Consider the following 14,497-nt stretch of genomic DNA (forward strand, 5'->3'; position numbering starts at 1 on the left):
TTGTTGGCCGTGTTAAAAGCAAGGTTTCACTATTTTTATATAGGGAGACATTGGGTGTCTTTTCTCAGCAGCAACAAAAGGCAGGAGAAAGGACAATGATTTTCAATTTCTCTGTTGCTGTTACACATTTTTTAAAGTTCTACCACAACAAAAGGTCTTGCTTTGGTGTGTTGACTTCACTTGACTTTTTCTGTCTTGTATTGTGTTTGGATGTGTATGTGTGTTTGAAAGTGTGACCTATATGTGTATATGCGTGTCCTTAAAGTAATTTTCCGCTCTATAAATTTTATATTTGCAATATTGTCTGAGTTAAAAAGAAAAATTTAAATAAAAATTGGACAAGCTTAACAAATTTTATAATGGATGAGAGAAAAAGATTGTATGGTAAGATAACAAAGGACAATCTGGAGGGCAGCATACTAATAGGACATTGAGGAATGTTTGTAGTTTCAGGATAATAAATTTAATGTTTTTATTTTCTTCCTCTTGCAGTAGCTAACAATAGACATTTTTCTATCTACTGTTTTTAAAGAAAACTGATTTTACAATTTAATTCTTCATTTCAAATTCCATGTCAATAAAAAATTACAATTGCTTTTTTCCCTCAACAATATTGTCACTTGTCGTAAGTGTTGTGCTGGAAAATGTACAATATTACAAAAACGAATCACATACTACCAAAATCTATGATCTCAATTTTCGCTTACTTTCCTGCAATTTCCTTTCGTCGTCGCTTTTTTTCTTCTTTTTCCCTCGACAAAACGTATTGAAAGATGTGCAAGTGCAAATTGCAACTCAATATAGATGTGACATATTGCTTATGAACTCAAAAACGATGAAACTCAAAAGAACAAGGCAACACAATATTGACATTTGGCTGAAGGTGGGAGGGGGAAGTGTGTCGCAGGAAGTGTTAAAGTGTAGTGAAGTGCAAGAAAAAAAAACTTTAAACATGAACTAAAGTTATATTACACCAAAGGACAGAAGTCAAATGTTGTCACATTTATAGACAAAATCCGTATGCATGGATGTTGAGTGGAGAATATTTGTGTCTTTAGGGATGCCAGTTGAGAGGAAATATTTTTTTTAATTAAATTTGATTCTCTAGAAAACAAGAGTATATCTTAAGAAACAATATAATGAACATCTCAGCATTCACAAAGTATTACTTATTCACTGACCAGGGAGAATACGTTCAGCTCCCAGATTTTTAAGTGGATTAAATGCCTGTCAACAAAACTTCCGCCTACTATAACTGCTTTTCTGTAAAAAGACTCGATTCCCATAATAAAAAATTTCATATATTCACCTTTAAGGAAACTAAATTCTGACATTTAAAGTATGTCCTTATTTGTGTTATTTAACATCCCTAATGTTTATCTATTTTGCAATACATACTAAACTTTATATCACATATGGAAGTCTTTTTTTTAGTGTTTAGTGTGAAACTAAACACTCTTTAGGAAAAATTGATATTTGCAAAAAACCTCAACGATAGTTTCCCAATTGATGACGCTTGCACTTCCATGTATCGAGGTTTTTTGCGGGTGTTTGTAGAGTCTAAGTTTTTGGTTCGTTTGTTTAAATGTATCTCTTGATACAAATACATGAGCCACTTAGACAGCTATATATTCATTGATGTCAATACAGTGTGACAAAAATAAAATGAATATACAATAGAATGGGGATTTACAATGTTACTTTGCAAATTCAAGTATCAATTTTTTATCTGTATTCCTTAAGATTTTATAAGAAAGCCTTCCTTCCAAATAGCATTTCTTCAAATATTAAATTTTCTTTTTTATCTCTGAGTATTTTTATATAGGTTCCACTGTTCAAAACGTTTCTACAGCTTCATTTCACTTTATTCTATGGTTTTGAAATTGGTGCTAAATAAACTTTTTCCGTTTCATGTTAAACTTTTTTCCGAAGCCATTTTTTGTTGCTCATCTTGGGTGTCGATGCGGATGGAAGTTTGCATTTTTTCTAGTTTGCTTGCTATTTGTAGAAGTTTATGTGGTTGAATGTGGCATAGATGGTGAGAAAGAAGAAGTATTGAATTTCACAAAAATAATTCAATATTTATTGCTTGTTAAAAATGTATAAACTCTTTCGGAACTCCCCCTTTGCAACAGGCAGCATAAAGTGTTAAAATTTTCCATCTAAATGAAATACAGGATAAACAAAAGTTTTCGACAGATTGAAAATATCGACGCTTTTACAAATTTAAGATAGTAATTCGTAGGTAATATTTTGAGAAAGTAATTTCTTTCAACTAAGAATATATTTCTTATATTTAATTTATGTTAATGCCAGCGCTATCGAAGGGTACAGAAAGAAAGACCAATTGATTCGTTTTTGGGAAGATTCCATCGTCTGCAAAAGTTTGCGTGGGGTGTAGGGATACGTAAAGTCGATTTCGGTTAATTAATTAATCGATTATTAGTCGTAAAATGTCTAAAGTGTAGTACACATTGTCAGTTTTCACTGATTATGGCGATGGCACTTTTATATACATCAGGGATCGTATCAAACACAACGGTCGATTATAACCGGTTTTCGTCTGTTAACGAATAATCGAAAGTCGACTTTTAGACCACTCTTAAATAATCGAATAACCAAAAAAAAGTTTATGTTTTTCACCAAAACCGAATAATCGAAAACCCGACTATTGCTTTTTACTGTGTATCACCAATGACATACATTGGTAAAGATTGGACATCATGCACAATGGAGTTAAATTTTAATATTCAAGTACAGAGGGCGTTTATGTATAACAGACAATTAACAGAAACAAAAGCTTACACCAATGTGAACTATGTTAAATATAACATAATTCATGTCACAATATTGTAACATCGCATTATGTTACACCACCAGCGCCATCTGTCGATGTATAGTAGCAATGGAAATGTCCCATCTTATTGTATTATATATCTTTGGTATCACTAGTGAGGCTGCCTTCTACTGCAGTAAAGCTGATATACGTTTCAAAATACCTTTAGATAGGAAAAATGTAAACCTACCTCTCTCCTATTTTTAGCATCCTTATAATATTTTAACGCGCCTAAAGCCATACACATACACAGCGACCGCTCCTAAAGGAGCAAAAGAAAATATAGCGCCTATCCCCGCTTTAGAATTACTATTAGGCCATCTACATCTCAAATTTGATACTTTTTTGAGTAAAATTACCTGAAAAATCTTTAATATGTTGCATACGTTTAGGCTGACTATTCAAATAATTGCAAATCCATGTAAATTCAATAAACACAATTTTGTCATAATTTTTAATGGATTCCCTGTAAGTATGGTCTCCTAAGATGGGAGGCTTGCTGGCATGATAGGTCCGATATTCTACCATGATAGTTGGGACCAGTTTGGATGTGCGTTTTCACTGAAACCAGAAACTTCCTAAACTAATGATGAGTAAAAAATAATAAGAAGTTAAAAAGAGAACAATCAAATTATCATTAAGGTGTTAATCATCACTAAAATTGTCATGTGCCAACACATACATTCTATTGGTACATTTATTAATATTTAAATATTCCGCCTAAGAGCATACTAACCAATACATTTTTCCCGCATAAATGCCATCACATTAGTGCTATGACATAGGAATAGATGGAGCTACACAACAACATAAATCTGGGAATTTACAAGGACGTTATTGAAGCTATCAACGATGGTTTTACAGATTTGACTTCAAAATTTCAAGCCTATCTTTGACATTACTATCTAGTACAATTTCAAAAACTTAGAATCATTAATTTCAGTTAATTTGCCTGTTATTGATGATCAGTCAGTTAATTATCGCGTAACCCTATTATATGCATACATATATTCAAGCTACGTGCCGGGTAACTCTTGGAGATTTCTGGCAGAGTTCGATATATTCCCGGATATTTCAATGTATTTATTTATTTAATTTAGCTATAAATTAATTTAAACGTTACAAATCGGCAGTTTGCCGAAGAGTAGAATGAGGATATTTTATTCTCCGCTTTCATACGAAAAAATATACCTACTTTTCATTGCCATTGTGTATAAAAAAATAGAGTTTCTAGAGAAGTCTCCCTTGTCCCTTATGGGATGTTTGTGGAACAATTATTAGCTTCGTTCCCGTACTTTTTAATAGTAAAACTCGTTAAAGAGAGAAAGAGAGAAAAATTGTTGTCACAAAAAAGTTTTTTCAAAAAGTTCGGGAACGGAAAATACGTCAAAAAAAAACTGGAACAAATGTCAAAGTCGGCGTATCAGCCAATCAGACGCCGGCAACCATGTTACTATTTTTTTACTCGCCCAAATTTGTCGTGTAAAAAGTTTTTAAAGAGAGCGTCATTCAGCGCCATTTTTGTTTAAAGAGAAGTGAACATTTTACAACTTTTTTGTGTACGGGAACGCTTTTTCGAGTAAAATGTGTAAAAGTCGTAAAAATTTTAAAAACTTTTTAGTTCTGGAACACAGCTATTATAAAGTTTCTATTAAAATCCTTTTGATATTGTGTAGCACATAATTGCTGTCTATTTGTTAGCTTGTTTAAATTTAACTTTGAACAATTTCACTCTCTTTCTCAAACTCCCCCAGTTTCATTCTCGATCCCTAACAATTCCGGTTTCCCTATTGTATTGAACAAAAAACAAAACAATAACAAGAAAAACGCCAATAATTGCCTTTGTTTCGATTTCGCTTTTGTTGTTAACCACTAATAACTTTTTGGCCGTTCTGTTTGTTTGGATAGAAAGTTTTGTATCTCTGTGGTGGCCTATGTGTGGAACAAAAGTAATTTCCCCATCCGGCGAACAATTGAAGCAGAAAAAAACAACGGCATAATCCAAGGATAAGGGTGTTGGTTGATAAAAATCATTTTTTCCTGTAATCACTATTCTACCTCTCACCTAACCAACCTCCATAGTTGATCATCAAATCAACATTCATATTCTGTTATTTCAACAAACCTTGGGAAAGAGACCAAGAAAAGGGAAAGTCCAAAAATCCAAACACTGTATTTATTCTATGAGCAGCAACACACAGACATTTCGTCTAGTATGTCTGTCAGCCAGTCAGCCAGCGAGGCGAATAAACAAGTAAATCCCAAATGTTCAAATCAAAACCACACAATTTACCAAGTTTCTGCCAATCTGTCTGGATGGCTTTCTGGCTTTTTGCCTGCTGCCTATGGTTGTTGTTCAATACGCCATTCATTTGTTGGCAAACATGTATGTCGTTTCATTCATTTGCCCGCTTCCCAATGAATTGAACTTTTTGTTTCCCCTGTGATATTGAGTTTTAATAAAATCTTGGTAAAATGCATAAACGTAGAAGCAAGGACAAGGATCCACCACTCGACCCAATAAAACCAAGAGACTTAACGAAAAAGTGAAATGCGGCCGGGACGAAATACAATAATAAAGCAGACAACTTTTGCTGATTCCTTTCGTTTGCATAGATTGTCGTGTATTTTACCTCTATGGCCCTGAGTTGCCAATGATTTCCTGAGAAAATCCCTTTGAAAGCCACCCAGCGTCAGACATCTGTGTCAGCCTAACAATAAGGTGCTGGCTGCTGCCGTTAACTACAACAAAGGTAAGCCGGCACTTTTTCCACGAAAAGAAATCAGACAATAATTTTCAAATAATATTCAAGGATTCAGCCACGAGCACAAAAAAACGGGTGAAAACGAAAAATTAAACTACCTTGCAGACACACAAATGGACGACAGACCAACCAAATGGACTGTCGAATGAAGGTAAAGACAGTTAGACAGACACATTTAGGTGGCTTTACATTCTATTTAACAGACCAGAATCCCATTTTTATTTTCGTCTGTGGTATTGGTAATGATGTCGGTCTGCCGTGTTGTTGCTTGTTTGGGGTATTCTATTAAGAATCATGGACACCAGGATTTCACTGGTGGATTTGATGAGGTTGATTATTGTTATTGTTTTCTCTTTCACTGAATGGTCGGGCATCCTGGCTGGGTGGTTGAAGCAATTTCGTAATTCAGATGTTTAAATTGAGATAAGACCCCAAGACATTTATTGGATAAATGGCAAAGTTAAATGATTTGACGGTTTTATTGGATTTAGTGTTTGTTCTCCCTTTTTGTGATTTGTTTTGGGGAAAATGCAAAGGTGTCTAAAGCTAAAGGAATAATTTCTAAGCAAATAATAACTTATGGTTTTGAAGTAATTATATTTTAAAAAAAATTATTAAAATTCAATTTTTCTTTTCTTTGCAGATTTTTGAAGATATCGTTAAGCAAATATTTAGAACGGTAAGTAAGACAAGTAAAAGCTTAGGTAAAAATTAATCTGTAATTTTTATACCCTCCCCCATAGTATGGAGGGTACATTAAGTTTGTTTTTCTGTTTGTAACACATCGAACTAATCATTTGCGACCATATAAAGTATATATATTCATGATCAGGATAACATTCTAAGACGATCTAGACATGTCCGTCTGTTGTAATCACTCTAGCGTTCGCAATAATTGAGCTACAGCGCTACATTTTTGCACCCTAGTGTCTTTTTTCCATAGGCTGGTCAAGTTCGAAGATGGGCTATATCGGACCACTTTTTGGTATAGGCCCCATATAACAGTACCTCCCGATTTTCGGTATTATGGTGATTTTAGCTACAATTTTTGACCGAACTGCCTGTAATTTGACAGTTGAGGTTCCTAGTGGCCACAGAACATATCCACAAAAAATTGTCAACATAGGTCAATGTTTTGGTACAGCCCCCATATAGCGGTACCTCCCGATTTTCGGTATTTTTGGGATTTTAGCTACATTTTTGACCGAACTGCCTGTAATTTGGCAGTTAAGGTTCCTAGTGGTCACAAAATATCTCTACTAACAATCGTCAAGATAGTTCTATGTTTTGGTATAGCCCCCATATAGCGGTACCTCCCGATTTTCGGTATTTTGAGGATTTTAGCAAAAATTTTAAACCTAACTGCCTGTATTTGGACAGCTGATGTTCCTAGTGGTCACAAAAAAATATCCACAAAAAATATCAACATTGGTCCATGTTTTGGTATAGCCCCCATAAAGCGGTACCTTCCGATTTTCGGTATTTTGACAAGTTTAGCAAACATTTTACACCGAACTGCCTGCAATTTTACAGTTGAGGTTCCTAGTGGTCATAAAACATCTCCATCAAAAACTGTCAACATAGGTGCATGTTTTGGTATAGACCCCATATGGCGGTACCTCCAGATTTTCGGTATTTTGAGGATTTTAGCAAAAAATGTACGCCGGACTGCCTGTAATTTGAAAGTTGAGGTTCCTAGTGGTCACAAAACATCTCCACCAAATACTGTCAACATAGGTGCATGTTTTGGTATAGCCCCCATATAGCGGTACCTCCCGATTTTCGGTATTTTGAGGATTTTAGCAAAAATTTTACACCGGATTGCCTGCAATTTGACAGTTGAGGTTCCTAGTGGTCACAAAACATCTCCATTTTAAGAAAGTTATAAATCGCAATATAATTATTTACAGGGGCTCAGTTTCCTAGGCTTTAAAGTAAAAGTTATTAAAACATCGACTAAAGCCATTTATGTGGCATATACAAAATTATTCCCACAAAACAGAGAGAGAGGTGGTGTCTCTCGCTGTTCAATAAGTACTGCAATTTTTAAGCAAAATGATATCCTATTCTCCGAGCCCGAAAGCCTTGGTTAGTACGATATATTGAGGAAATGTAGCTAACACAACACTGAGGAATTTAACCACCTCTAAATATAGGGTTAGTTATCTTTTCATACTTTCAAACTCATGGTTTTAAGCCAATGTGTATATGATTGTGTCCCTAAAACACATCATTCGAACTTCCCTATAACGTACTATATACTGAAAACCAATAAATACTAGGTTATAGAGAAAATTCATTATCAAGTAACTATTTTGTAGGAGGGCTCATATTTGTACTTCGTTACAGAGAATTACAAGTTATAGAGATGTTTGTTATAAAGAAATTCGATTGTATTTCATTAAAATATTCATTCACAGGCATACAGGAATTCCCACTTTTCCCACAGTCTGAGTAACACATTTACCACAGAACAAACTTTATAGGCATCTTAACATTTCTCATATTTCAAATCATACCAGCCATACTTTTCAATATTTACATATTGATTTATCTGTTTTTATTGAGGAAAAACAAAGTGTTTTTATTCGGTCATAAAGAAATTCTTCATTCTTCATTACACCATTCCGTTGATTAAATATATGGAGCTATTAAACATGTTCTATCATCATTCATAATACGTTAATATTTCTGGCTTCCTGCAGCTTTTTCCAACAACGTGTGCCTAGCTAAACAAGCTGTCGAATGTTTAGCATGGCCAAAATATTCGAATATATCTCAATAAAATTTTAAAAATATCATAAAAATCACTTTTATAACAACATAAAAATATCCCGGGTGGTGTATACAAAAATATTCTTGGCTCTGCTACCTTTGAGTATCATATTTACGACATAACCACCTCTCAATGTTTTAGAGCTTTTGATGAGTTCTTTTAGCCAAAAACCAAACAAGCTAATGGTATCCTATTAAAAGCAAAAGCTAGAAAAGCCATGGTAGCCTCTGGTTTTATGATGCCAACCAGCCGCCCACTGCCATTGGAGGTGGTGCCTGCCAGTTCATAACTTGTTTCATTGTTTTAGCAAATGAGCGAAAATATGCTCGTAAAAATGTTTAATATTTTTGTTTGGCATAAATAGAGATGCCCTGCCTTTGATAAGAGGCAAAAGGCATAACTTTTTTTCTGTACTCGTAAATTTACCCTTTTTATGGAGGTAAAATCAAACCCCAAAAATGTTATATTACGCCCCAACATTATTAGCATGGCAGCAGCGATCATCAGCAGATGTGGTGTATGTGTCTCATCAATGTTTCCACATTTTTAAGACTGTATCAGGAAACCTTTTTCGCAAAATGATTGATGTCTGGCAGCAGTGGTGGTTGGCACACTCACTCATGGCTATGTGTCAATTGTCTTCCACTTCCATACTTCATAGCTGTCCGCCTGAACATTTACCTGAACGAGATTCAGTCGACAGTCAAATAAACTCTAGCTGGCGGTCGTAAACAAACTTATCATTTTGACATTTTAATGACGTCTGTGGTAAGTAGGTACAAAACCGTATGCAAAGTGTTTAGATAAAACTTCATCATCGCCATTAGAAGCAGCGGCAAAAGCAGCATCATGATGATGAACATCATTTTTGAGACAAGAAAGAAGCTCTAACATGATGTGATGTGTATTTGAGCTGTGATGGGAAGAAGAAGTAGTAATAATGTAAAAAGCTTTGGCTTCACACATCTACGACTCAAAGAAATTTGCTGGGTAGAGGGAGCGGAAGGGGTAAAGGATGTCTTGTAATTTTAATAAAAACTATCGCATCAAATGTAAAGTAGAAAATCTTCAAGCGGTGAAAATTAAGAGTTTGAGTTGTGCCATCATCCATTATAACAAGACCAAGTGTCATTGGAGGTAGGGTAAATAATGTAAGGAAATGGGAATCATGCAGTTTTCTATGTTTGATATGAAAATTTTGATTTGAAATGACATCCGATTTAGGTTTAAGATGCTATGAGGAAGAAGAAACAAAATAACCTGGAATAGAGTAGGGACAAGGAAAGACAAGAATTAGAGACCTGTTGTAAAAAAGAAATTTAAGAAATGTAATTCAACAAGGAAAGGAAATTAAAAAATGGTAGTTTGGACTCCACGATAAGAAAATGTCCCAGCAAAAAAGTGCCATGTCATGTATGTAAAATCGATCAGCAATTATTAGTACGATCGACAATAGACTTGAATTGCAGAGTAGGGATTTAACATATTCTGGGACAACTTATCTCCCTCCCTCTCTCTCTCTAATGATAGATATGGTTTCCAAATAAAAGTCGACCCTAGCCAGACAAGTGGGTTGCCAAAATACAAATGTTTTTAAGTGCAATAATTCGTCTATGAAATGTTGGTCCCATATCATTGGGTGCCACCGTGGTGCAATGGTATGCACACCCGCCTTGCACGCTGAAGGTCGTGGGTTCGATTCCCCGGCCAGTCAACATCAAAATTTTCAACGGTGGCAAAATACCCCTCAGTAATGTTGGCGACATTTCCTGAGTATTTCAGCTACAAAGTGGTGTCTTAAGACACGCCGTTCGGACTCGGCGATAAACAGTAGGTCCCATATCATTGAGCTAATATGAATCGGGGTGCACTCATTGATATGAGAGAAGTCTCCCTTGTCCCGTATGGGATGTTTGTGGAACAATTATTATTATTATTATCATTGAGCGGGGTGCACTCACTAGTATGAGAGAAGTCTCCCTTGTCCTATCGGCGATGTTTGTGTGAATTCCTTAAATTCGAGAAAAATATTTATTCTATAATTGGGATAAATATTTTTCTCGAATTTAAAGAATTCACACAAACATCGCCAATAGTACAAGGGAGACTTCTCTCATACTAGTGAGTGCACCCCGCTCAATGATATGGGACCAACATTTCATAGACGAATCCGAATGGCTTGTCTTAAGACCATACTTGTAGAGAAGTTTTGAAATGTCGCCAACATTATGCTGAGGGTAATTTTAAAGGATTTAGTTGCTAGTGCTTTTTATAATTTTTAATTTTAACATATATTTTTTAGGAAAAAAATAAAAAAATCAGTTTTTCCAAATATCTTTCAGAAATAAAATATTTTATTGAATTTCCAATCCACACACTTATCATAGGTGGCACATTTTTCACTCAGCTGATTGTTTGTGTTGTTTTTGCATAAACATGTTTTACTTCAACGTCAAGGGGGCAGGCGTTTAATAGCAAACAGAGTGACAGCTTTAATGGCGCTTTAATCATCAAATCACCTTACGACAGAAAGACAGACACACAGACAAACAACTACAAAAATAAAAAATACAACATAACACAAAGTCTTTTAAGATGTGAAATTCACTCATCTTCCCCTCTACCCACCTACAGCATTTCAACAATGTCCCTTGGCTGACTATCATTCTAGCAAATGTCTGTTTGTAACTTTTGCTCTCTGGATCTTTTAATAACGAACTTTAGCTTACCTTACTTTACAGTATGCAGTAATGCAATTTCATGAAAGAAAAACTACAACAACTAAGAAATTATGTAAATGCTTAAAGATATTTCCAGAGCTCTGTCGGCGAAAAAAATACACCAAAGAACATATTAAAGGCATTTAAACACTACTTTTTATAGCGCTTTTTGGATGTTTTATTTTCATTAATGTTGTAAATCATGATAACACTCTCTCACTCGGTTTATTTGTCATGTTAAGTGTTGGGAGCAGTGAATTTTCCCTGCGGTCCCTGGGAATAAAACAGTCGAGATGAGAGAGAAAAAAGAAATGAAAACAAATTTAAGCGAACATCCGACATACGGCCTGAGGCCAAAAATGTCATTTGATATGAATGAGTAGGTGCTCAGAAAATGCAAAATACAAAAACTCGAGTACATGAGGGCAGGAAAAAAACGCCAACAGTTTTGGGAATAGGGTTAAATGTGGAAGTCTGGAGCGCAATATGAATGAACCGGGATTGGAGCCTGGAAGCTGAAGAGGAAAACATAAATTATGAAATAAATCACACAAAGGATGAAATGTAAAGACACAACGCCACGGTGTAATTCACATAATGCATAAATCTTGTTACAGTGGGGACACAAACCATCACCATGAAGATATTAAGATTAACATTAATTTGATTTAAATGTAAATTTTTTTCGGGGCCAGCAATTTGCGTCTCAATTGTGTAAGGTTTGAGTGGGGATGTGGAGGAGGCAGGAAGGGAAACGGAGAGAAAATGTTAATGCAATGAAATAAAAACTTCAGGATTTTTTTTCAGACGTATGTCAAGAGTTGAAGTATTATTGTGTCCTTTTCTGTCAACCTTTTTAATTTAAAAATTATTTTATTTTGTACAAAAAAAGGAATTGTTTTTTTTTAACAAAAGTGGGATTCAATGAATTTTAAAAATAGCATTAATGTTTTCAGACTAGCATAAATTATGTTTGCCAATTATTAAAATTATCCTTTGTCATAAAAGACAGCTTTTTGGTGGAATTTGACCACTTCTTTTTATAAAGCAAAAGATGTTTAAGGTCAGGTTGAATTAATTTACTAAAAATATTATTAACATGACTTATACGCACCAGAGGCTTTATATGACTACAGTCTAATGGTCTAGAACGTAGCTGCTGGGGACGAAGAATTACTACATTATAAAGGAATTTTATTATAAAGACAATATTTTGTTACTCATACTCATACATATATGTTCTTTTTTATTTGTTTAAAGAAAACTACCAGGCTTTTTTAACAGTCCTCTTGTTATGTGAAAAGGCATATAGGCATCTAATTTTGGTAAATACTTTTGTTGAATATTTTTGAACAGTTTTCCGACACTAAAAAAGCATGTGGTGTCCAATCTAGCTCGAAAACGAATGGATTGAGCAAAGAAACGATGGCATTTTAAAAATATGAATTAAAAAAAGGTCGACTGTCGAAGTAATTATTTCAATTTTTAGCCAAAAATTGGACGGCTTTATGGCCATAAAACAATCATTTTTTTAATTCTCTCGTTTAAAGAAAATGTTTTGATGTACATAATAAGCCAAGAAAAAAATATGATCGAAACAGCAAACGCTCATATATCAGATAATTTTCTTCTGATCGATTGGAAACTTCAATTTTACAACACGTTCTATGCTAATTATAATTCAAACAAGTAAAAAAGTATCAGTCGGCTTTACCGACAGAGATATACCCTCAGCCTGTGCGGATTGAAATACTTTTTTTCAAAAAAAAAACTTATGGATTTAGGAGGGTTTTCAAAATTTTGGGCGTATGAACCGACAAAAGTATGAATAGGATTAAACCTCAAAAATTTTGCGGGGATATCGATAGATAGGGCCTTTTTATCACACTAGCCTACGAAAAATATAATATCTGTATTAATAGCTGTAAACAGGGCCACTAGGAAAACCTTCGGTAAAAATGTCCAAAGGATCCTCAAACAGACCCTTAACCACACAAACATGTTGAACATTTGTGTGGGTGGCACCACAAGGGTTGGACAGATAGGGTGTTTTCTCAAGAAGTATGGACTTGCCCCTAAAAAAACGTTTACCATCGTAATTGAGGCAGCGAATGCAAGTTGCATCAACAAAAATCAAAGTGATTCGAGAGCAGGTCTTAAAGTGAATTTATCCGAAATTTTGTTCAGGAGGTACCGGATGGAGTGGACAAATATAGTTCATATTCGAACCTGATCTATATCTGGTGAATATATTAGGATGTGTAAAGTATGGACCAAATCAGCCACTCCCTTCAAGAGTTATCGTGCGCACAATTTTTCCGAACATTTTTGAACTTTTGTGGGGGAGGTACCTGAAGGAGTGGACCGATATGGCTTATCTTCGAACTTAAACTAAGTTTGCTCAAAATATTACGAAGGCCACATTTTGGACCGAATCGGCAGATTCGTTCGAGAGTTATCTTGCGCTCCAACCAAAACACACGGTGTCATAGCGGTTTTTGTACCTTTCAGGCTATTTTCTCAGGAAGTATGGACTTGCCCCTGATGAAACTTATTCCGTCGTATGGGGGGCAGTGAATACAAGTTGCTAGAACAAAAATCAAAGCGATTCGAGAGCAGGTCCTAAACTGAACTTTTCCGAAATTTTGTGTGGGATGTACCCGAAGAAGTGGACCGTTTGAGTCCATATTGGAACCTTATCTAAGTCCGGTAAAAATTTCACGATGTGCAAAGTACGGACCAAATCGGTTGCTTCCTTCAAGAGTTATCGTGTGCACAAATTTTCCGAACATTTCCGAACTTGGTACCGGAAGGAGTGGGCCGACATAACCCATCTTCGAATTTAAACTAAGTTTGGACAAAATATGACGAAAGCCAAATTTTGGACCGAATCGGTTGATCCGTCCGAGAATTATCGTGCGCTCCAGCCTGCCAGACAGACAGACGGACGGACATGGCTAAATCAACTCCAAATTGTCTGAAACACATTTCGTCCAAATATACTTGGGGTCTAAAACCATTATTTCAATGAGGCACATTTTGCCCGTATGAAAGTGTATATACCCTCGTTAGCATGAATGCTGAGGGTATAAAAAGACAAAATTTTTCCCGACTCCCCATTTATTTTCTATAAAAAAACAAGTTAAATAAAACACTATAAACACATATAACTGAAAATAACTCCCTTTAAACACTATCACTGATCTATCTGTCTATTTGTCTGTAGAATTTAATTTGCTACAATTACTTCCTTAACAATAACCAATAAGTCGTCGTTTCCTATTTCTCTTTTACACAAATCAATTCAATTTATTAAGTTTGTTTTACAACTGTTGTTTTTTTTATCCTATTCACAACAAATTGTTGAACTTGTTAGTGCAAGAGCAACAGTCAGCCAATC

At 35.0% G+C, this 14,497-nt stretch overlaps 1 protein-coding gene across 5 annotated transcripts in view; it reads left to right on the forward strand.

The window, feature by feature from the left end:
* Positions 1-14,497, forward strand: part of Fili (Fish-lips) — a 157,964-nt gene that overhangs the window by 103,401 nt on the left and 40,066 nt on the right. For all 5 annotated transcript variants that reach the window (XM_073988717.1, XM_073988716.1, XM_073988718.1 and 2 more), the window contains one exon: positions 6,245-6,280. The gene's annotated coding sequence lies outside the window, so the exon portion shown is untranslated. The remainder of the gene's footprint in view (positions 1-6,244; positions 6,281-14,497) is intronic.

Source organism: Musca autumnalis, unplaced genomic scaffold (genome assembly GCF_047663935.1).
Source record: "Musca autumnalis isolate F117 unplaced genomic scaffold, ASM4766393v1 scaffold_5, whole genome shotgun sequence".
NCBI lineage: Eukaryota > Metazoa > Arthropoda > Insecta > Diptera > Muscidae > Musca > Musca autumnalis.